Here is a 21,528-nt window from a genome sequence, read left to right on the forward strand (position 1 = left end):
GAATGTGACCTTATTTGGAAATGGGGTCTTTGCAGGGGTAATTAAGTCAAGGATCTTGAAATAAGATGTTTCTGGACTTAGAGCGAGCCCTAAAGCCAATGACTGGTATCCTTATAAGAGAAAAGGAAGGGAGAACTAACTCACAGAGACACGGGGAGCTGGCCACATGAAGATGAAGTCAGAGATGGCAGTGACATGGCTACAAGCCAAGGGATGCCAAGCATCGCCAGCAGCTACCAGAAGGTGAAGAAAGGCATGACGTAGATCCTCCCTCAGAGCCTCCGAGAGAAATAAACCCCGCTCACCTGACTTCAGACCTGTAGCCTCCAGCACTGTGGGAGAATCAATTTCTGTTTGTCTAAGCCACGTGTGTTGCAGTAACTTGTTAGGGCCACCCCAGGACACGGGTACAGGCTGATCTCTGTAGTGAGAGGCATTTAAGCCATTTCTTATGTAATGTGACTGCATGTTCCTTCTAGACGCTGACCTGGACCTGTGCTAGCTCCACTGAGCTTCTCACTCACTCCATAAGGTGGGTGCCGTTATTATCATGTTCATTTTCTGGAAAGAAACAGACATAAGTCATCAGGCCCCAGCTGAGCTGGTGCCTAGTGGGTCAAACTCTGATCCAGGCAGTGAAGTCCCATGCCCCACACCCCCAGATGGTGATGAGTCGGGGGTGGGTAACGCCTGCCCAGGGCACAGAGGGCATGGAGGAGGCTCAGCCCTGGTTCCAGGGTTGGCCCAGGCTCACAGTGGGCCTCAGAGCTGCACGGGACCACTGGTGGCACCTAAGGCTTACCCTCTGCTCCCTCCCCACTTAGTGGACCAGGGAGGAACAGTACTTTCCCTAAGGAACCCACCTCCACCTGACAGCACATCCGGCTGCTCGTTCCTTGTGTCCCGGAAGTGCCCAGGGAGTGGGGTTTCCTCCCTCTGGAGCAGCTGCAAAGACTCCAGACCAAGGCGCCTCTCCTGCCCTTCCCCCCAGCTTTATCCAGCGAGGATTTATATGAGCAGAAGACCCCACAAATGCAACCTACAAAGTCCGCTATCCCTTATAGTGATTCCTGAAGGCCCAAAGCTCTGAAAACCCAAACTTTGGCGTTTCCAATTTGGTAGCAAAAACCTGACCTAAATTCATACGCAACTCTTTATGATCTATATCTATCCCCCTTGGCGTGAATATTTCACTGGAGAAGTATTAGTAGGATTCATTTCAGGGCACTGCCCCAGATGCCACCAGGTATTAGGTAAGACAGGACATATGCACTACGATTTCTTTATAAAATCGGGAAAGGCTGAATTTTCAACTTCTGGTTTTGAAACATATCTGGTCCGAGAACTTCAGGTTAGAGTTTGGGGTCTTCTTCCATTTTCTCCAGGCCTGTCCTCTGCCTAAGAGGGGTGAGACTCGTGAGGGACAGAGAACAAACCCAGTTTCTCACTTCCAACGGAGGGGGTGAGTGTAGACATGTTTCATTCTTAGAGAAAGGTTTAATTTGAAGTTAAGCTTGCATTAAGAAAGAAAAGTAGAGTTTATCAAGTCGGGGAGACCTGGGTGCAAACTCAAGGTTAAAAGTTCCTGACTGTATTGCACCTATGCGATAATGTGCAAAACATCTGTAAAATGGGAACATTGCACCCACCATGCAGGGCTCTGTGGGTGGGAGTATTAAAGAAGCAGGGTGAAGGAAAAGCACAGTGACTCCATAAACACACCCCCTCCTTCATGAAACTCCTCCACCAGGGTGCCTGTGTGGCTCAGTTGGTTGAGTGTCCAACTCTTGGACTCTTGATTTTGGCTCAGGTCATGATCTCACGGTTTGTGAGTTTGAGCCCCACATTGGGCTCTGCGCTGACAGTGCGGAGCCTGCTTGGGATTCTCTGTCTCTCTCTGCCCCTCCCCTCTTTCTCGCTCTCTCTCAAAATAAATAAACTTTAGAAATTCATCCTCTAAAGCTGGCCAAAGTGTAAATTCTCAGAAAGTAATATTATTTCCAATTCTTAGCTACAGGTATTTGACACTTGTAACCAAGAGATTAGTCTCATGGTGTCATAATCAGACTTTGCCAAGTACCTTCCAATAAATTATCACAGGACTTTAGGGGCTCTGCCAGCCTGGGGTGTATACCCCAGCACATCTGGGGACAGAGACCAAGGGCAGTGAAGGCCACCCCAAGGCTTGCACTTGACTAATGTGTTTCATTATTAAAGGAGGTATCTATTTTTTTTTCAATATATGAAGTTTATTGGCAAATTGGTTTCCATGCAACACCCAGTGCTCATCCCAAAAGGTGCCCTCCTCAATACCCATCCCCCACCCTCCCCTCCCTCCCACCCCCCATCAACCCTCAGTTCGTTCTCAGTTATTTTTTTCAATATATGAAGTTTATTGGCAAATTGGTTTCCATACAACACCCAGTGCTCATCCCAGCAGGTGCCCTCCTCAATACCCATCACCCACCCTCCCCTCCCTTCCACCCTCCATCAACCCTCAGTTCGTTCTCAGTTATTTTTTTCAATATATGAAGTTTATTGGCAAATTGGTTTCCATACAACACCCAGTGCTCATCCCAAAAGGTGTCTTCCTCAATACCCATCCCCCACCCTCCCCTCCCTCCCACCCCCCATCAACCCTCAGTTTGTTCTCAGTTTTTAAGAGTCTCTTATGCTTTGGCTCTCTCCCACTCTAAGGAGATATCTATTTTAAATATCCTTTCCACAGGTTTGAGCCCCCAGGAGACTCTGGAGAAGGCAATTTCCAAAGGACAGGGAGTGTGACATTAAAAGGCGCTGGAGATTTGCAGGGTGAACTTTCACAGGAGCTACTCCTCTGACACAGAGAGAGGGCCTAGGAGATGATGCTGGAGAGAACAAAAGATCTAGAATACACATTTTCTTTTATTCAGCCAGTTTCTTCTTGTTTTATTTGAAAATACAGGGTCTTTTCCCAGATTTATATTATTGTCACTAAACCAATGGTCTCATCAAGCTAACCCATAAAAGATATGTGGGGTCTTTAATTGTGCAAGGGCTGGCAGGAAGCAAAGGTGAGGAACCTCCCTCCCCCTCCTCCCGCCTCCACTCCAGGCCCCTGCCCTGCCCGATGATACACTGCACTTCACATTTCATATGAGGCCGTGAACTTAACCTTGAGGACCTGTGCTCTGGGAGAGGGGAGATTCCACTTATATTTTATCCTGAGAGATATGGGCTGCCTACAAGTCTTGAAGTAACTCCAGGACCAGGACCACTATTTTTATTCCCCTGGTTTTCAAAGGGGGAGGTGAAGCTTCCTGATGCTTATTTATCTTCACAAGGGAATGCTGCAGCCAAGTTATACATCGGTCAGTTTTGGACAATGATGGAAGGAAAAAGAACACTCTTACAAGCCAACAGTGCTAGCTCTCCCCTTTTCATTCTGCCCCTCGTACCTGAGGGTAACAGGAGTTCACACTTAGGAGTCTCCTGTCCTGGAAGGGTGTGCTAGAATCTCCTGGCGGGCCAAGAGGATGACAGGGAGAGGGTTGTGTAGTTTGGGCACAAATCTGCTTACAGTAGTGACTTTCAGATGACCTTCCCTCCCCCTGAGAATCACCAAGCACTGGGGCAATTCATTCCTTAATTCCTTCACACTCTCATTCATCCAGCAACTTTTTGGCCCACAGCACAGACACAGCTCCTTTTACTACCATGGTTTTGCACAGGCTGCTTAAAAGGGCTTTTATTTGGGGTGCCTGGGTGGCTCAGTCAGTTAAGTGTCTGACTTTGGCTCCGGCCGACTTCGGCTCAGGTTATGATCTCACAGTTTGTGAGCTTGAGCCCAGCATTGGGGTCTGTGCTGAGAGTATGAAGCCTGCTTTGGATTCTCTGTCTCCCTCTCTCTCTCTGCCCTTCCCTCTCTCATGCTCGTTTTCTCTCTCTCTCTCTCTCTTTTCTCTCTCTCTCAAAATAGATACATTTAAAAAAAGGGGGGGGGGGGCTGATGTTCATTCTTTAAAACCCAGAATCAAATGTCACCCTGTCAAATGTTTTCTGCTTCTTCCCTCTCACTTCCAAATGCCCTGAACAAAGCAGTTCTCTACTATGTTGATTATTCTAAATCTAAAATTGATTCATTTTTCCGCCTTTCTAGTCCTGCAGCCAGTGAACTCCTGGGGGGAAATGGATCACTCTGTCTTATTAGGCTCTGTATGCCCAGCCCCTCATCGGAGCCTAGCAGAAGGCGCTCAGTAGATATCACTCCGTGAGTGATTTAATGAAGCATTTTTCAGGGCAAACATTTTCTAAGTGTGATCAATTAAAATGCACGTGTCGGGGTGGGGAGCAAGGACTGACCGCTCACATGACAAACTCCGCTGAGCGAACTTGGTCCTGGGACTTCTTTAACCAGGTGCCAGGAGGATGTGCAGGGAGGTGCCATTGAGCAGGAGTAGCGGATACTGCAGTGCCCTGCCAGCAGCCCCTCAGCCCCTCCTACTGGTTCCGTGTGCCCACGTCACTCCTGAACTTGGCTCTCTCATCCCTGTGACCCTTTTCAGAGAACTGCCCTTGGGTTTCAGGAGCTGGCTGGGCACCCGGGACAGGGCACTGGGAGCGCCCGGGGACTCCCTCCAGGGTGACTGCCAGCACCTGACTGTTGTGGGTGGTTGTGAATGCTCAGCTCCCTCGCCTGAAGGGAAAATTCCAAGATTCAACTCAGTTCTAGAGCTTTCTGCAGGATCAGGATCAAGTTGGGGCTGGGAATTTGCCTGAAACTGACCTCTTACCGGCTTCCTCTCTCTTCTCCATCCTGTCCTTTCCTCTTCCCCACCTCCCTCACCAGCACTCCCTTAACAAATAAAGAGCTGCGGCTGGGGTGGGGCCTTTCTTCTGTGCCTCAGCTTTGAGGTTTGTAAAATGGAGACTAAACTGTATCTATTTTTATTGTGAGGATTCAATGAAGTGATCCTTGTAAAACCCAAAACAGAGCATGACACTTAGCAAGCATTTTAGCAACAGAACTCTCACGTTGTAGCTAGCACCCTGGCACCCCCCCCATCCCCCTCCCCCCACAAAAAAGGCTGCATTTTCCACTTCCCACCCTAGTAGGTTGATGTAGCTGACTAAGTCCAGGCCTGTTGGATTTGAGCAGAAGTGCTGAATGCCCCGTGCAGGTAATGTCCCAATGTCGGGCTGGCTGGAATGTGGGGGTGACAGTGGGAATTGGCACAGCCAGCCTTGACAGTGAGGTAGAAGCAGCTCGCAGAACAAAGGGGCCCAGGACCTGGACACCCCTGAGCCACCCTACGGCCTGAAACCACCTACTCAGACAGTTACACCAGAGAGAAACTTCTGGTTTACGACATTGTATTCGCATAGGGGCCTCTTTATAACAGGGGCCAAACCTGTGCCTTTACTTCCACGGTCTCCCGGTGGAATGAATACTTGAGGAGAAAACTCTGAAATGTCTCCTAAAATAGCCCACTCCAGCCCTGGAAAGAGGAGACTCTTGCTTACCTGCACCATTTCTCTCCCTTCCCTCACTTTGTCTCTCTTTTTGCATGAAGATGGGATAAGAACAGGAAGGTATGTTATAAGAGAGAAAATTAAGAAATGACAGCTCTAAAGAGGAGGTAACTTTAAGTTTGCACTTGAGCTGGTAGAAATAAAGGGAAAGTAGACAGGGGTGGGTAGACCCTGCCCAGAAAACAATTGTACACACGTGCTAATTCTAGAACGCTTCTCTGCTGCCCTTTCCCTCACTTCCAAAGCTCATCAACGGCAGCGGAATGAACCTGTCACGTTCCTCCCACAGAGCCCGTCTCTGATGCAATGGCAGTTGGAGACCCTGTTGCTGATGCTGCAACACTTTGTAATTTTGTATAAAAGTCATGCAGTGATTGCTGCAATTTTTCCAAAAGTGAAAATACTCAGAAGAGATTCGTTTATTTAATTAGTGACTTGACACCACTACTCAGTTCACGGTGTTTACTTGGTCACTGCTACTGCCCAGGGGCAAGTTGGTGTCCTGAGGCATAGAATATGGACATTCTTTTTATTTAGAAGGGCCTGAGGCACAGGCAAGGAGGCATTAAGGAGGAAAGATGGCTTTCTGGCTTGGTCCACCCTCTAGGGCCAAGCTGTTCAACTTTAGCACTGCTGACATTTCTGATTGGGTAATTCTTTGCCCTGGGGGCTGTCCTGTGCACTGCAGGATGTTTAGCAGTCTCCCTGGCTTCTACCCAGTAGACACCACTAACACTACCACCTTCCCAGATGTGAAAACAGAAAATGTCTCCAGACATCACCAAATGTCCAACTGGGATGTAGGTGCAAATTCACCCCTTGTTCCCGACCACTGATCTAGGGTCTGGCTAGGGAGAAAGGCAGTAGAAGCAGCCCCTGAAGTTGTGTTTTTGGTTTGGTTTTTGTTTTCCCTAAAAACATCTCCAAACAGTTAGGACTGGGGAACGAACAATTATGGGCCCAACTGATGGAGTGAAGCCCAAAGGGTAGCAACCATTCTCTGATGTTTAACAGAAGTCCAAAACATAGACTATCCCCCAGAGAGCACTTGGAGGCCTGCAAGCAAGGGCAGTGAACATGCCTGAAAGGAAAAGAGCAGCGGAAGAAGAAAAAAGCAGATGCCCGATAGTACCTGATTTCAGTCAATAATGGCTGTCTCATTCCTTTTCTGCCAGTGATTGATCTATGGATGCCATATGATCCTGGGAAAGATATTCTTCCCTGACAATAGGTAGCTGGGGACGAAGACCCCTTTCTGCTCTTCTCTCCCCATCCCATCCAATGCAAGGATGGAATTGTGGAGCTGCAGCAGCCACTTTGCAACCAAGAGACAACAACCAGAGGTCAGAGTCTATTGAAAACCTATGGAAAGAGTCCACGTGGTGATATGGCTGAGCCAATGAACCAACTTTAGGACCATCTACCTTTAAGCTTCTTGTCAAGTAAACAGTATATGTCCCTATGACTTAAGCTAGGGTTAGCTGGGTTTTCTGTCATTTACAACCAAAGACATTACTAATCAATGGAAATGTTTTCAACTAAAATTAATAGGATATCCAACTAAAAATAATAATAATAAAGGCAGAAGGTATTTTCTCACCTAACAGGAGGTCCTGAGGTAGGTAGTTGGTCTGGTGGCTGTGCAATGTCAGAGTCCTGAGCTGACTTCTATGTGACTCTCCTGGCCTTTCTGTCATGGTCACAATATTCCTGACACAGCTCCAAATGTCATGTCCACATTCAAACTGTGTTTAAGACAAGAAAGAAAGAGGCTTATCCCTCTCTTTTTATCAGGAGAAAAAAAAATTCCCCTCAAGCTCCTAGTAAACTATCCCATGGTCTAATTGACCCAAACCAGACCACATACAAAGATGATCTGGGAGAGTGAGCATTTGGCATTTTAAGTCTCTGTCATGGGAGGTGGGTTCTTCCAGAAAGGTCTCTTCCAGAGAAGGATTGTTGGGTCAGCAGACAACAGCTCTGCCACAAAATAATTGCTCATATTATATACCCTATGATCAGAATGTATTTCCCTATTGAGGCTTCTTGTCCCATTGCATCCCTAACTGTCCTCAAAGTGGGTTGACCCAACTTCCACATAACAGCAGAAGAGAGAACTAGAGCCAATCAGTTCAGTTCTGATGGTCTTTCTCCCTGACACGTGGTATTCCATTGAAGACCGTTGCCCTGACAACAGCACTGCCCAGCCATGCTGAGAAGCCCCATTGCTGTCTGGGAAGTCTGTCCAGGATGCACTGGTTCTCTTAGGGAGGACAATCACATACCTTAAGCACTAAGCCAACCAAAGGTGCTCCAGTGGCTGCTCCCTAGGTCGGCTCCACGTGCTTGACCCCCTCCCAGGCCCAGAGTTGGTTCCAAGTTAGCTGGCACACAGAGCCGCATGTCCCCTTCCTCTAAATGAACTCTCCTGGGGCACCTGGGTGGTTCAGTTGGTTAAGCATCTGACTCTTGATTTTGGCTCACGTCATGATCTCAGTGTCATGAGATCGAGCCCTGCATCGGGCTCCTCGCTGACCATAGAACATGCTTAAGATTCTCTCTCTCTGCCTCTCTGCCCCTGCCCCTCCTCTGCTCGTGTGCCCTGAAGGAAAGAATAAAACATGCCCAACCTCTAGCAGGGCCTCCCCTCTGATACAATCCACTGATACATAAACAAATATGGCTCCAGAATGTAATCCTGGCCAGAGGTACCCCCTCTACAAAGGCACCTGCTACATCAGATCACAGCCCCCTGTAGATTTCCTGTAGGTCTGGCCTGTATCCTCCTGTGTAGTTCTCTTTCCTGCCCTGCCCTGGAGTCCAGAACAGCCTTCTGATCCATTCAAGACTGGCCCTTCTGAAAACTGAGGCCTTGAGTGTGCTCTCACTCCCCTGCTGGGACATCTGGAAGCTTGTGTTTGTTTTCAGAAACTGCTGCCTGATAGCTTTTTCATTGACAATGGGGGACCAATTTGACATTACACATAATCCTGGATTACTGACTTGGTTAATATTTCATGATGTCTATTAGTCTTTACATTTATAGAAACATGGGCCATAAAAAATTAAAGCTTTAATTGCTTTGCTTTGGGTTTCTTTTTTTTTTTTTTTTTTTTACGTTTATTTACTTATTTTGAGAGAGAAAGAGAGAGAGAGAAAGCAAGAGTGGGAGACGGGCAGAGAGACAGGGAGAGAGAATCCTGAGCAGGCCCTATGCTGTCGGTGCAGAGCCCAACACGGGGCTGGATCTCACAAACTGTGAGATCATGACCTGAGCTGAAACCAAGAGTAAGACGCTCAACTGACTGAGCCACCCAGGCGCCCTCCCTTTTTTTTTTTTTTTCCTTTTTAATTTTTTATGGTTGAGAATTTTTCTCTTGGCTGAGCTGTCTTCCAAATTTGGGACCCGAGTTACTCAAAAAAATCGGGGAGTTTGGAGATACAGTCTGAGGACCGGCAGCGGTGACACTCTGGAGTAAAGGGATGATTCAACATACTGTTTTTCTCTTGCCACAAGGACAATTGCACACCAGGAAACCAAGGTTGAATCTGTCATTGTGGAATTTCAGACCTGAGGACAGCCCAACACTAGAGACCATGAAAAAGGACCCTCGGATAGCCTGGCCCTGTGCACTGGCTCCTGGGGCCAGGACCCTTTGGGTTCTTCTGCATTGATCAGGCATTTCAGATGTTTTAAGGCCACAGGCCTCAAACGTACAAGACATGGAGTAGCCTAACAGGTTAGTGCAGCCCCTGGGAGTCACCTGGGGGACTCACCTTTGCAGCTGGGCTTCCTGGGCCAACAGATTCAGGGCTTGCTCAGTGCCGCTGTTGTCTTGAGAAATAAATATTTGGTCTTTGATGTTTTGTACCTCTATCATGTATGTAACTGTGCCTCTTTATTTGGGGGGCTGGGGTGTGCCTGTATTTGACTTGGCCATTTCAAACAAATTAACTTCATTCTCTTAGCTTGGTCTCCCTGGGGGTGAACTGTCATATGAGATTGGCAATCGTGAGGATTTGCAAAGTGGAGGCTTCAGTTTCGTTTTCTGAAAACATGGACCTGGGAGGTGGGGGTGGGGGGCGGGAGGCTGCTGTTCAGGGAAGAACAGGTACATTCTGCCCTGGTAGAAAGGCCCGGAAATCAGCCTCAAAGGTTAAGTGACCGGAAGCACAGATGTGGGAGGCAGAAGGCATGTGTTTGTGTACGTGGCAGAGAGATGTGTGACCTTCTATCCTAATAGAACAACTTTCCCAAGGAAATCACCCAATCTCTAAAGTAATTGCTAATTAGACAAAAGCGCAGTGTTCTCCAAAGCCTACTTGAATTACAGCTGTGACATAATAGATTCTTAGGGGAAAACAATTGTTTTATGTCCCTTCAATTTAAACTATGGAAATTACTTCATTGAAAAGAGAACATTTCTTCTTAACGTCTATATTAAGCAAAGCTTTACCAAACCAGATTTACAGCGAGATAATACTTTTAACTGTGTAACATATAAGACTCATCATGGGTTGTCACAGATTTAGGACACCAGCCATCCAGTGCTGTGAAAGTTTCTGCGAGGACAGTACAGCATATGGAGCCTAGGCAAACCAGACATTTCGTCTCAAGGATTAATGTCTTTTTAAGCCCCATCAGATTTGCACGACATGCTCAAATTTAACTGCTTTTCTATGTTAGCGTTTAGTATTCCATAAAACTCAAAAACCCCGGCTACACCTAATACAGGCAGCTTATGTCAGTATGCCACCCTAAAAAATACCATTATTTACTTTCATGATGTCTGGGACATCCTTTCATGTGAAAAAGAAGTGGAAACACAGCTTTAGAACATCAGCATCTCACTTCTCGGTTAGTTCGATTTCTCTCATCCACTGAACTCCTTGAGGTATGCAAAGCAAGTCGATCCTTTAAATGGGCTCTACGCAGGAATTTGCTGGAATCGTGGGGAGCCAAACACGGCAACGTTACTTATTGTGAAAATGAGGGAGACAAGCAGAAGAAAACACATTTTGGATTATTGAAGAGCTGAATTTTGCTCCCACCAGGCAGCATGCTATGGCACCGGATTTTGTTATTGTGACACAGATGGGTCTCTGAAACATCTTTTAATAGAACATTTATAGAACAGGAGACCAGAGACAGTCTCTGCCACGGAACGGGGAGTTAGGCAAACAGTCGGCTTTGCACAATCGTTGGGGCCTAGCTATGGCCTCCCAGGAACATTATCAAGAGAAGTGAGGGAACACAGACGTGGCACTTGCAAAACCAGATCAAGATAGCTGTCCCCTTACGTGCACTGAGTACTGTGGTGAGCACACCTGTGGAAGGAAGGCTGGGGGCATGGGCCTGTCAGCGAGGATGACTGATGAAGAGGGCTGGCCACGCCCTGGGGACTCAGGCCATGGGTGCAAAGGGACAAACACACTGCTTTAGAAGGAGGTGCAAAGCCTTCAAATCCAAGATGATATAGTAAACAACCACCACCACCAAGCTGGCCACAGCTGCAAGTTTCAACAGATCCACAAAACCAAAGGACATCGGTATGTTCAACTTAGTTCCTCTTTCTACTTTCCTCTTAATGCTCACAGGACTCGGGCCCTGGTCGACAAGGGTACAAACAGACCCTCTTCTATCTCTTCTGGTGGATCTTCAGCCCTGACGGGATTCCCAAGACAAACCTCCAGTGCTCAAAATGAGAGCCAGCTGGGGCACCCGGGTGGCTCAGTCGGTTAAGCATCCAGCTTTGGCTCGGGTCATGATCTCATAGTTCGTGAGTTCGAGCGCCACATTGAACAGAGCGCTCTCTGTTGTCAGCACAGAGCTCGCTTCCGATCCTCTGTCTCCCTCTCTGTCTGTCCCTACCCCGCTCACGTGCTCGCTCTCTCTCAAAACTAAATACACATTAAAAAAAAAAAATGAGAGTGAGCCATTTAGAAGAGTAACTCCATCTTCACTGTTATCTGGAAATACTGTGTCGAGGGTTAAGTGAACAACACACAAATACACACTCGCACCCACAGGCACCCAGAAAAGACAAGACTGAGCTAGTTCAACTAGTTATTCTACAAGTGCTTATCAGCAGAAGGCCAAAAACAACGGCAAAGAAAATGATTTTACTCCTGGAGCTGGCGAAGTGAAGTCTCCCTACTGTTTGAGTTTCCAATGTGTGGACCGACAGAAGTGGTCACGTTTCCATACTATTACTGAACCTTACGTGAGTCTTCCCCCACGGTTCTTTTCTTCAGTATCGGTGTTTGTACTGCCTAGCGATTCACTTAGAAGATCATGAAATTTCACAGGAACAGGCAGAAGTTCACTCAGAAACACATTCACAGCGTGTCTGTAGCACAAACAGCAAGAGAACGTCGGCATCTGCCGAAAAAGGGAAACAAAAACCAGGCCACTTACTTTCCATGAATCCTTTTGGACTCTATGTCTCCATGGCTTCCGAAAAGTCAGGCCCAAAAGGCCAAAATCGTTTCTGCAAAGGGGCTGAGGATGGTTTGTTGCGCTGAGGGAAGATACAGGAAGCCTGTGCTGAGGAACCCACCCACGTCACACCAGCAAGCGGGGACCTCGCTCCCGGGGCCCTTTGGCTGTGCCGAGGAGGACCGCCCTTTGCAGCCATGCTCAGTGGACTCGAGGTTACAGCAGGATGAAGAACCCCTTAAAAATGTTAACTCTTCAGTGGTCGAAGAATCTGGGCTCAGATCAGCTGGTATGGCCAAGGTCATGACTGCACAAGCCTGTTCCCCCAGCTGAGCACATGGCCACCTCCGCTCGGTCCACTTCCACATCTGGAGCCTGGGCTGCCCTACAAAGGACCACAGACCGTGTACTGGGAGTGGAGATAGAGGAGGAGGAGAAGGGGGAAAAGAAGAGGAGGGAGAGAATGAAGATGAAGGGAAAAGAGGGGGGTGAAGGGAGAGAAAACCAGACATTATGTGCCTCCCGATGCAAGAATACACTGCCACCTAATGTCTTGCCAAAAGGATTAGAAACAAGCCTAATGAAACCTCTGATTCCAGCTGCCAAATCCCAGGAAATACACAGCACAGAGGAACACGTTGAATTGTACCATGAATAGGCAGCCAGCAAGATCCAGACTGTGAGAAACTCTGCAGGTTAAATGTTCCTCTGCTTTAGACGGAGGAGGGAAACCCGTAGATCCAATGGCACTGAAAGACAACAAATGCGTTGAAATGGCAAGACGGAACTCGAGAGACCAGGAATGCACCACCAGGCGATGGGACTGTAAAGAAATGTCAGGAGGTGGTAACTCCACGAGTCAGGAGAGTGTTCACTTTTAGGAAAAGGGAAGGAGTGGGGAGAGGCCGTAGAGGGGCTTCTGGGGTGACTGGCAAAGCAGTGACATGAGCAGTGATTAAGGGATAGGCCCCTCACAGCTCCTAAGCTACACACTGGCTTTATGTGGGTTTCGGTGTCTTTTAAAGGGGGACGAAGGAGAGAGAGAAGATGGCCTAGCATTTTCTCCCCTCGCAATGTGCATTCCCGGCAGCGATGAACTAGGGCATCCGGGGCCCCGAATCTGGAGCCGGCTTACAACATTTCAGTGTTTCTAGGACACTGTGAACATGGACGCATTGTACTGCATTCCCATATGCAAAAAGTGGTGATTCCGAGTGTGGTGAGTTGAGAGGCCATGGCACCGAGATCTCCACAACACATTTTATGGACAGACGGCATTGCCTGGTAGCTGTGGGAGGAAGGGAAGTTCTGAGAAGGAACACTTTCGCTCAGTCCTCTTTTTCTTCCTCATGCCAGGTTCTCAGGTTTGCTAACTGAATAAACCACACAATGCCATAGCTAGGACCTCAGAATTCACCCAGCTCAGTGTTCCTTATAATGCCTACCCCTCCCCCACGCCCCTGCCACCGACCAACAAGTGTCAGCATCTCTGGGGCTCATTCAGGATGCAGACCTGGCCCCACGCAAGATCTGCGTGAAGTAGGGCTAGACTCGGCCTTACGCAGCCCCCCAAGTGATTCCCACACTCCTTGAGGTTTGACACCCATGGGTGTGATCCAGCGTCTCTCATCAGGTGAGGAAAGAGCATCTCAGAGAGGAAGAGGGCTCCCCAAACCGTTGTTCAGGAAATTAGCACAAAACCAGGACCGGAACTGTGTTTCCCTATTCCTGCTGCCCACTCCTCCCAGGCCTTCACTCATTCCCCGCCTCCTTTAGCCATATAAGGCCCGGGAGGTACAATTTCAGGTGGAACAGACTCAGTTCCGCCTTTATGGCGCCTACTGACAGACGAGACTGACAACAATTTTTTAAATTCCCATGATGTAGAATTACAGATTGGGATGTGTTCTGAGAGAGAAGAGCAGAGACCTGTCACGTTATTCAGGTGCACAGGGTTCACTTCCATGAGCAGGTCACATCCAAGCAGAGACATGAGGCCGGGTGGGGCAGTTCTGAGGTCAGAGGGATTCGGCTCGGTGGAGAGACTCAGAGAGTAGCTGGAGGACACTGAGGGCCCAAGGCCAGGGGAACATGGAGGTGGCGTCCCTGGGCGCTCCTGAAATCACCCTGTCCCCAACTGTATCTCAGATCAGCCTGTCCATACGAATCATCTTAGGAACTTAAAAAAATATTTCTGCCCCTACCCAACCCCGTGATTTAACAGGACCGGGGTAGATCCCAGGAATTTATACTTTAAAGCTCCTCCATTTATCCTAGTGTGCAATGAGGTTTGGGAACTTCTGGCCTAGGAGATTTGAGGAAAATGGAAATGATTGAGGCTAAGTGACAAGCTGACTTTGATTTCCTGCTCAGACCCTCACCGTGCTCATTTATCAGTGGGGACAGAAATACCTGCTTCATGGGGTTGGAGCAGGGTTACACCAGATAAACTCTGCAAAGAACCAGCTGGGGCCTTGGTACCTTGGTATATGCTCAATACATAGTGACTGTAATTCAGTCCAGGCCTCTGGTTTCCAGAAGGGCTATTTTTAGAAGGAAGGATTATTTTTATCACTCTGCAAAGTATCCAGTGGTTTTCGGGACAGTCTGGTTTGCACCCTTCCCAGAACAATTCGTATCCCTTCCACCCTCCACTCTTGCACCCCCCCCCCCACCCAAGCTGAGAGCAAGAGATTTAGGGTCACGGCCGGTTTAACTCTCCACCCCACCCCCGCCCCCAGCCATGCTCTATTCCCAGCTAGCCATATGGGTGAATAATCTTTTCCCTAAAAATAGACAACGGCACAGGCTCCATCCAGATTGGATTTCACCTCTTGTTTTTAAGGCTGTCAATCTGGCAACCAGTACTGAGGCTAAATTATCTTCTTGAAAATCTTAAATGATGAGAAGAAAGCCTCAGGGGTATGAATTCTTGGCATTGGAACGGTTATATGGCAAAATCTCCAGATCTGAAAAATTGAGCAAGAGATTTGAACCACAACTATTTATTCTTGCAAAATCAGCACAGACTCCTGGACTGTTTCAGCGGGAAGGCAACACCAAGACCATGTGGTACAATGAACGATTGGAGGGGGACACGGGGGGACCCCGAATTTGCTTCTAGGTATTGTCAGAATTACTTTCAGGTCTAACGTCTGGTGCCTTCATCCTTACAGGAGAGGACAAAACAGAGTACAAATTACAAGGCAGGCAGGGAGGATGTGAGTGATGGGGAGAGGGAGTGAGAAGCCAAAAGGGAAAATGGGAATGTCTGGGGTTGAGGTTTGCCCATCACCTTTCTCTCTGGATCACTGCCCCAGATTCTCCTGTACTATTTAGGCTTCTCTGTGGATGACCCAGACTCTTCTGTGTGCTGGGAGCCTCCTTCCAGCGTCACCCTCCATAGATCCCTTCCTTTATTCTCTCAAACACAGCTGACACAAGACAATGTGTTTACTGTCTTTACTGAGTGGTCAAGTGACAGAAGATTATGATGCAGAACAGAAAGCTATAAAAACTGGACTGGTAGATTCCATCCAGTGACCCTAGAGATTATGGGCCATGAACATGTGTAAGGATTCGGGCCCCTCCATCAACATTTATGTTCATGTTCTTATAGCTGTTTTTCACAGCTTTTTAATTTTTTTTTGAGAGACAGAGGGAGCAAGAGCTGGGGCTGGGGGAAGAGAGAGAGAAAGAGAGAGAGAGAGAGAAAATGAGAATCCAAGCAAACTCCATTCCCGATGCAGGGCTCGATCTCGTGAAGGTGAGATCGTGACCTGAGCCAAAATCAAGAGTCAAGACACTCAACTGACTGAGCCACCCCGGCGCCCCTATATTTCCTGGTTTTTGCATTCATTTCTTCATTACCAATCAACAGTCATTTCTGGCTGTCTCCCTAGCCCGCAACCACCCACCTCCTCTACCCTGCCCCTTGTCCCCCCTCATTCAGGAGCTCGTCTCCACTCAGCCCACCCTTCTTTCATGCTCCTTCTTGTGACTAGCTTCTTCCAAACCCAGTGACTCAAGAAACAGGATAGCCCTTCCTCTCTGCATTACAGGGCGTGATTTTAAGACGGGCAGGTGGACAAATGGGTCTGAAGCAGGGGTGTGATGGAAAGGGCCTCATTAACAACTGGGGTTGTATCTATCGTGGGCCCAGAGGGTGGGGGTACAGAGGTGGCTTCGGCATTCAGCCAGCACAAGGAAAAATGAAAACGTGTGAGTATGACAACAATACAACCCAAGGGATGTTTTAGGAAGATTTCAATGTGATTAGATATGAACAATTTTGGAAAGTTATACAGGTATCCTCTTGTGCAAGAAACACTTTTTATTTAAATAAAGCTTTAAGTAATTTATCAATAAATTCATACCTCATCAGTTTGTTTTATGAATAGTAGGTAAGTGTCAGCTTATTTAATTATAAGTTATTCATGGTTTGAGATTCTTCAAACTTCCCCCAAATATATCGTTCCTTAAGGACACCCTATGTGCCAAACATTTGCCAAACGCTTCTCACGTGTTCTCATTTTCAGTTAAGAAAATTAATACAGGCACAAGATGGGCAAGTAACTTGCCAAAGCCCACACAGCTAGAAAGTGGGCAGGCTGGGATTCTGAATTCTTATTGACGGACATCAGTAACTGGGACTAGGTTGTGGTTACCTGGAAAGGCAATTCTGGGGTGAGCCTGGAGTTGGTGCTGTGGGGAAGACACGGCCAATGAAAGGTTAGTAGGGTCTCTGATGCCTTCCGAAGAAAGTTGGCATGCATACCCCACAGAATTAATCCCTACAGCCCCAGTTCAAACACAAAGAGCATGTGCAGTGTGGCTCTGGGGTGAATTGGAAGTTTTCTTTAAATGTATCCGAAAGAAAAAGAACCGGTTCAAAGCAGATGAGGCTCTGACCAGTCAAGAGCCCAAGGAGAATACAAAGTCCTGCTTGGTACTAGTGGATGATAATCTTGTAGCCTCCAGCCAGGCCTGTCTAAACGTCCATCCGCGGCCCAGACTTTTGAGTGGGGCCTCACTTGGTTTTGTTTTTGTTTTTGTTTATGTTTGTTTTTTTTTTGAGAGAGACAGAGCATGAGTGGAGGAGGAGCAGAGAGAGAGGGAGACACAGAATCCGAAGCAGGCTCCAGGGTCTGAGCTGTCAGCACAGAGCCCGACACGGGGCTCGAACCCAAGAACCACGAGATCGTGAACTGAGCTGAAGTTGAATGCTTAACCAACTGAGCCACCCAGGTGCCCCATTACTAGGTTTTCAGAGGTGCTCATGGGAGGGCAGATATGGCTGGTGGATAATTGCAACCCAGACCCTGGTTGCCCCTCCAGCTCAGGGTCTGCCCTGTCAGTTTTGCCCACATCAGTCCAGTGCAAAACTCAGCCCCTTTGCCAGTTTCTACCGTATACGAAATTAAAACTCATTTGCACCAAGAACAGTCTGAGGTCAGCCACTGTAGTGAATATAAAAATGTGGTGGGAAACTGTAACCCAAATGTCCATCAATAGATGAATGGATATACACACGTAATGGAATATTACTCAGCCATAAAAAAGCATGAGATCTTGCCATTTGCAACAACATGGATGGAGCTAGAGGGTATAATGCTGGACAAAATGAGCCAGTCAAGGAAAGACAGATACCATATAATTTCACTCACATACAGAATTTAAGAAACGAAACAAATGAACAAAATAAAAAGAGACAAACTCCAAAAACAGAGTCTTAACTATACAGAACTGATGGCTACCAGAGGGGAGGCAGGTGGGGGGGGATGGGCAAAATAGGTGAAGGGGATTAAGAGTATACTTATCGGGGTGCCTGGCTGACTCAGGTAGCATGTGCAACTCTTGATCATGGGGTTGTGAGTTCGAAACCCACCTTGGGTATAGAGATTACTTAGAAATAAAATCTTAAAAAAAAGAGTGCACTTATCGTGATGAGCACTGGGTAACGTAGAGAACTGTTGAGTCACTCTATTGTACACTTGAAACTTACAGAACACTCTGTGTTAACTGTACTGGAATTCAGAAAAAGGGTGGTGGAGCTGGACCCAAATGCACACACGTCTTCCCTCACTGTCCTCCCCTCCCCCTCTCAGGACCAACAGAAACCTCTTTTGTCCTTCACCTCAGTGCTTGACTATGTCCTTGGGGACTTAACTCTCCTTCCCAAGAGACAGATCTAGCGACTCCTTCCCAAACAATCTGGTATTCTCTCCAAGACGACGCTGGGGAATAGAAGCTCTTTACTTTACAACGTAAATGTGGCTGGGAAATTTGACAAGGGAAAGCTTTTGCGCAGCCCAGAGATTTGACTGGTTTCATCTAAAAACTGGGGGAGAAAAAGTTTATCCACAAAAAGGCTGAGAAATTCACATTTGGGCCACTGTTAATTTCAAAGTGCTGACCAAGAGCTTGTAGCTGTGCCATGTTTCAGTGGACCACACTCTTCATCACATTGCGTTTTGCTCAAGTTGCACTGCAGTCTGGGGTAAGGGCCTAATTTCTTATATCTATATATATATTTTAATATTTATTTTTGAGACAGAGACAGTGTGGTTTGTGGAAGAGCAGAGAGAGACACAGAATCCAAGGCGGGCTCCAGGCTCTGAGCTGTCAGCACAGAGCCCAACACGGCTCTTGAACCCATGAGCCGTGAGATCATGACCTGAGCTGAAGTAGGACGCTTAACCAAATGAGCCACCCAGCCACCCCTAAAGGCCTAATTTCTTAACGTGAAATTCAGAGATGCCAGAATATTCTCTCACTTGAACACAGGGGTCATTTTCTCCCTGCTTCCTGTTTTGCCTTCATCTTTGACGGTCTAGATTCTGCTGAGGAATTAGCCCTTGTATCAAAAGTCCGTCCACACTGCTGTCTATTGTTCTCTTTCAAATCTAAAGTTTGAAAGTGCTACTTGCCAGTGGCAGGACTGAGGCCATACAGGAAGTGGCCTGAGTTCCCAGCGCTGGTGGGGGCACCGACAGTCAACCAGTCACTCAGGACCTCCTCACCACCCCCCTCTTGCCCACTCTGAGCTTTCCATGCTCACCCCTTCATTTTCCCCTTTCAAACAAATTAAAAGCAAGCAAAAATGGTAAACTCCTTTTTCAGATTTAAATTACTTTACTGAAAATAGCAGAATCTTCCTTCTCCATCTTCTACCAATGCTGGTCTCTGAAGATGTGGCCACTGCTTCCCTTGGTGAGTGCCTTTACTTCCAATCCAAGATATTTATAAGATAAAGACCATGTCTTTATTTCAGTATCTGCTATACACAATACAAGTTTAATTCTGTTACCCCACATGCTTTGCCCTTTCTGGACCTCAGTGCTCTGAGCTGTAAAATGGGCACAATAATAATCACCTTTGGCTCATGGCAAATTAGAAATGAGACTACATATGTAAAGCATAGCTTCCCAAAATAGTTGGCCTTTAATAATTCTGTTATGCCTTGCCTTTTCTCCCTTGGATTTAGAGGACTGAATATAGCCTCTTTTTGTCAGCTAAAGCCCGACACCCTGGCCTGGGTAACCTTTCTGCTACCTGTGGGAAGACTTTGGGAGGCTTTAGGAAGGTCTACTGGAGCTTGGAAGCTTTTGCCTCCCTAAAGCCCAAGATCAAAAGTCAGGAGAAGGCAGGGCAGCCCTATAAGTCCGAGCTTATGTGCAGTAAGAGAACCTCAGACCCACACATGTGGCCAATCACTCATTCATTCAACAGCATTTGTGATCCCCTCCATGGTCAAAGGCATAGGGCTAGTTGCTACCAGACAGAGCTGTTTTTTATTTTTATTTTTTTTTATTAAAAAAAATTTTTTTTCAACGTTTTTTATTTATTTTTGGGACAGAGAGAGACAGAGCATGAACGGGGGAGGGGCAGAGAGAGAGGGAGACACAGAATCGGAAACAGGCTCCAGGCTCCGAGCCATCAGCCCAGAGCCTGACGCGGGGCTCGAACTCACGGACCGCGAGATCGTGACCTGGCTGAAGTCGGACGCTTAACCGACTGCGCCACCCAGGCGCCCCCAGAGCTGTTTTTTAAAGGCACATTCAGGGCTCTACCAGCTCTCACTGATATAGCCCATCATCCCACCCCTCTCGGGCACGAGGCACACTCAGGTTCAAATCCCAGCCTCACCACTTGGCAGATGTGTTGTTTTAGACAAACTACCTCAACTTTCTGAGCTTCATATCCTCACCTTCAACTCCCCTCCACCTTCTGCAACTCCATGTGGACCTTAAAAATCACACTGCACCTTTTTCTACCGACTATTTTGCTGTGAATCTCCCAGTTTTGTTTTGTTTTTTTTTTTTTTTTAGATATTTCCTGGAAAATCCTTCCTGCTTTTCAAATTCACCCGAAGCACAGAGAACAATGCATGGCATCCAGTGAGTGAGAGATAGATGCCGTAAGAAGCAGGGGAGAGCGGAAGCATCAGGAACAGAGCGCCCAGTGGCCTCAGCAGGACCCAGGGGCGATTGCACTCGGGACAGTGCTGGATCCTCTCTTGGTGTGGAGCAGCTTTCAGTGAGCAGTCAGTCCACTGCTAGGTGGGCAGATGACATCGGGAATCCCAGCACCGCTGGCCTGGCCCTTGCCGCTTAACAGGCAAACGTGGCTGTCAAACCCAGCTGTTTCTTAATACTGTAGCATCTACTTAGTGACCTGGGACGGGGAGGCCATCCAGATCCAGCTCTCAAGCCACTGGCTTTCAGCATAAAGGAAACTTGTTCCTCAGCCCAAATCATTAAGGAACTGATAACAATCTGTTGCCAAGGTGGCTATTCTTCCAAGATGGTCAAACAGAGAAATTACTCAGATAGTCAATGGTGATGTAATTTTGAACCCGGTGGCCATCTGGCATCAGGTCAAGAAGCAGAGCCAAAAGCCCATGAGCATTTTTTTCTTTGCTTGCGATTTTCCTAAGAGCCCGGGCATGGGAAACTTGTCCACACCCCCTTGGCCCTCACAGCCAGAGGGAGCAGTATTTGTCACTATGCCTGGGAAAGAGAAGAGGTCCTCTGTGGAACAACTCGAGAAGTCCCCCGTGCCAAAGTCCCCCTCTTCCAGCCCTTGTCAATGCTGCCTGCAGAGGGGAGCCCAGAGAACAGCCTGTCAGCTCTTTTCAGGGCTGAGAAAGTCAGGCTTTCTGTCGCCTTGGCTGGACTGAGGGACTTGGACCGCTGGTCGTCAGCCCAGGATTTACACAGAGAGGAGCAAAGAGGGATGGGAAGCATCAGACCTTTCACTGATTGGAAACCAGAGACTCAGAGCTGGAAGAAACCTTCCAACAGCCACCCCGTTCCCTCAGTTGATGAGAAATGGAGGCCTGTCAGAGTCACACAGCTCAGCGCCCAGGGCTCCTGCCTGCCCAGAGCCAGAAGGTCTGAGCAGATCGGGCACCAGCCTGGCTTCTCCAGGGGCTGGACCATCACTGCATCAGCTTCGCCCTGTTGCTGGCTCCTCGCAGCAACTGTGTTGCTCCCGACCGTCAGCCCCAGTACAAGAGCAGATTCGTTTCCAAACTCCCCATCCACCCCCATCCAGCTGCCCACGCGGCCCGCTGC

General features: G+C 47.8%; 1 protein-coding gene across 3 annotated transcripts in view; it reads right to left on the minus strand.

The window, feature by feature from the left end:
• The window catches only part of EEPD1 (endonuclease/exonuclease/phosphatase family domain containing 1), a 205,027-nt gene that overhangs the window by 167,974 nt on the left and 15,525 nt on the right, over positions 1–21,528 (minus strand). The window contains exons 1-2 of one of the 3 annotated variants that reach the window (XM_058724595.1): positions 7,797–7,915; positions 7,112–7,256 (exon numbers count right to left, since the gene is read on the minus strand). The exons of 1 other annotated variant lie outside the window; for it this stretch is intronic. The gene's annotated coding sequence lies outside the window, so the exon portion shown is untranslated. Of the gene's footprint in view, positions 1–7,111; positions 7,257–7,796; positions 7,916–21,528 lie in introns of those variants that run through there. One more of the 3 variants, XM_058724594.1, reaches the window with a different exon arrangement.

Source organism: Neofelis nebulosa, chromosome 4, assembly GCF_028018385.1.
Source record: "Neofelis nebulosa isolate mNeoNeb1 chromosome 4, mNeoNeb1.pri, whole genome shotgun sequence".
NCBI lineage: Eukaryota > Metazoa > Chordata > Mammalia > Carnivora > Felidae > Neofelis > Neofelis nebulosa.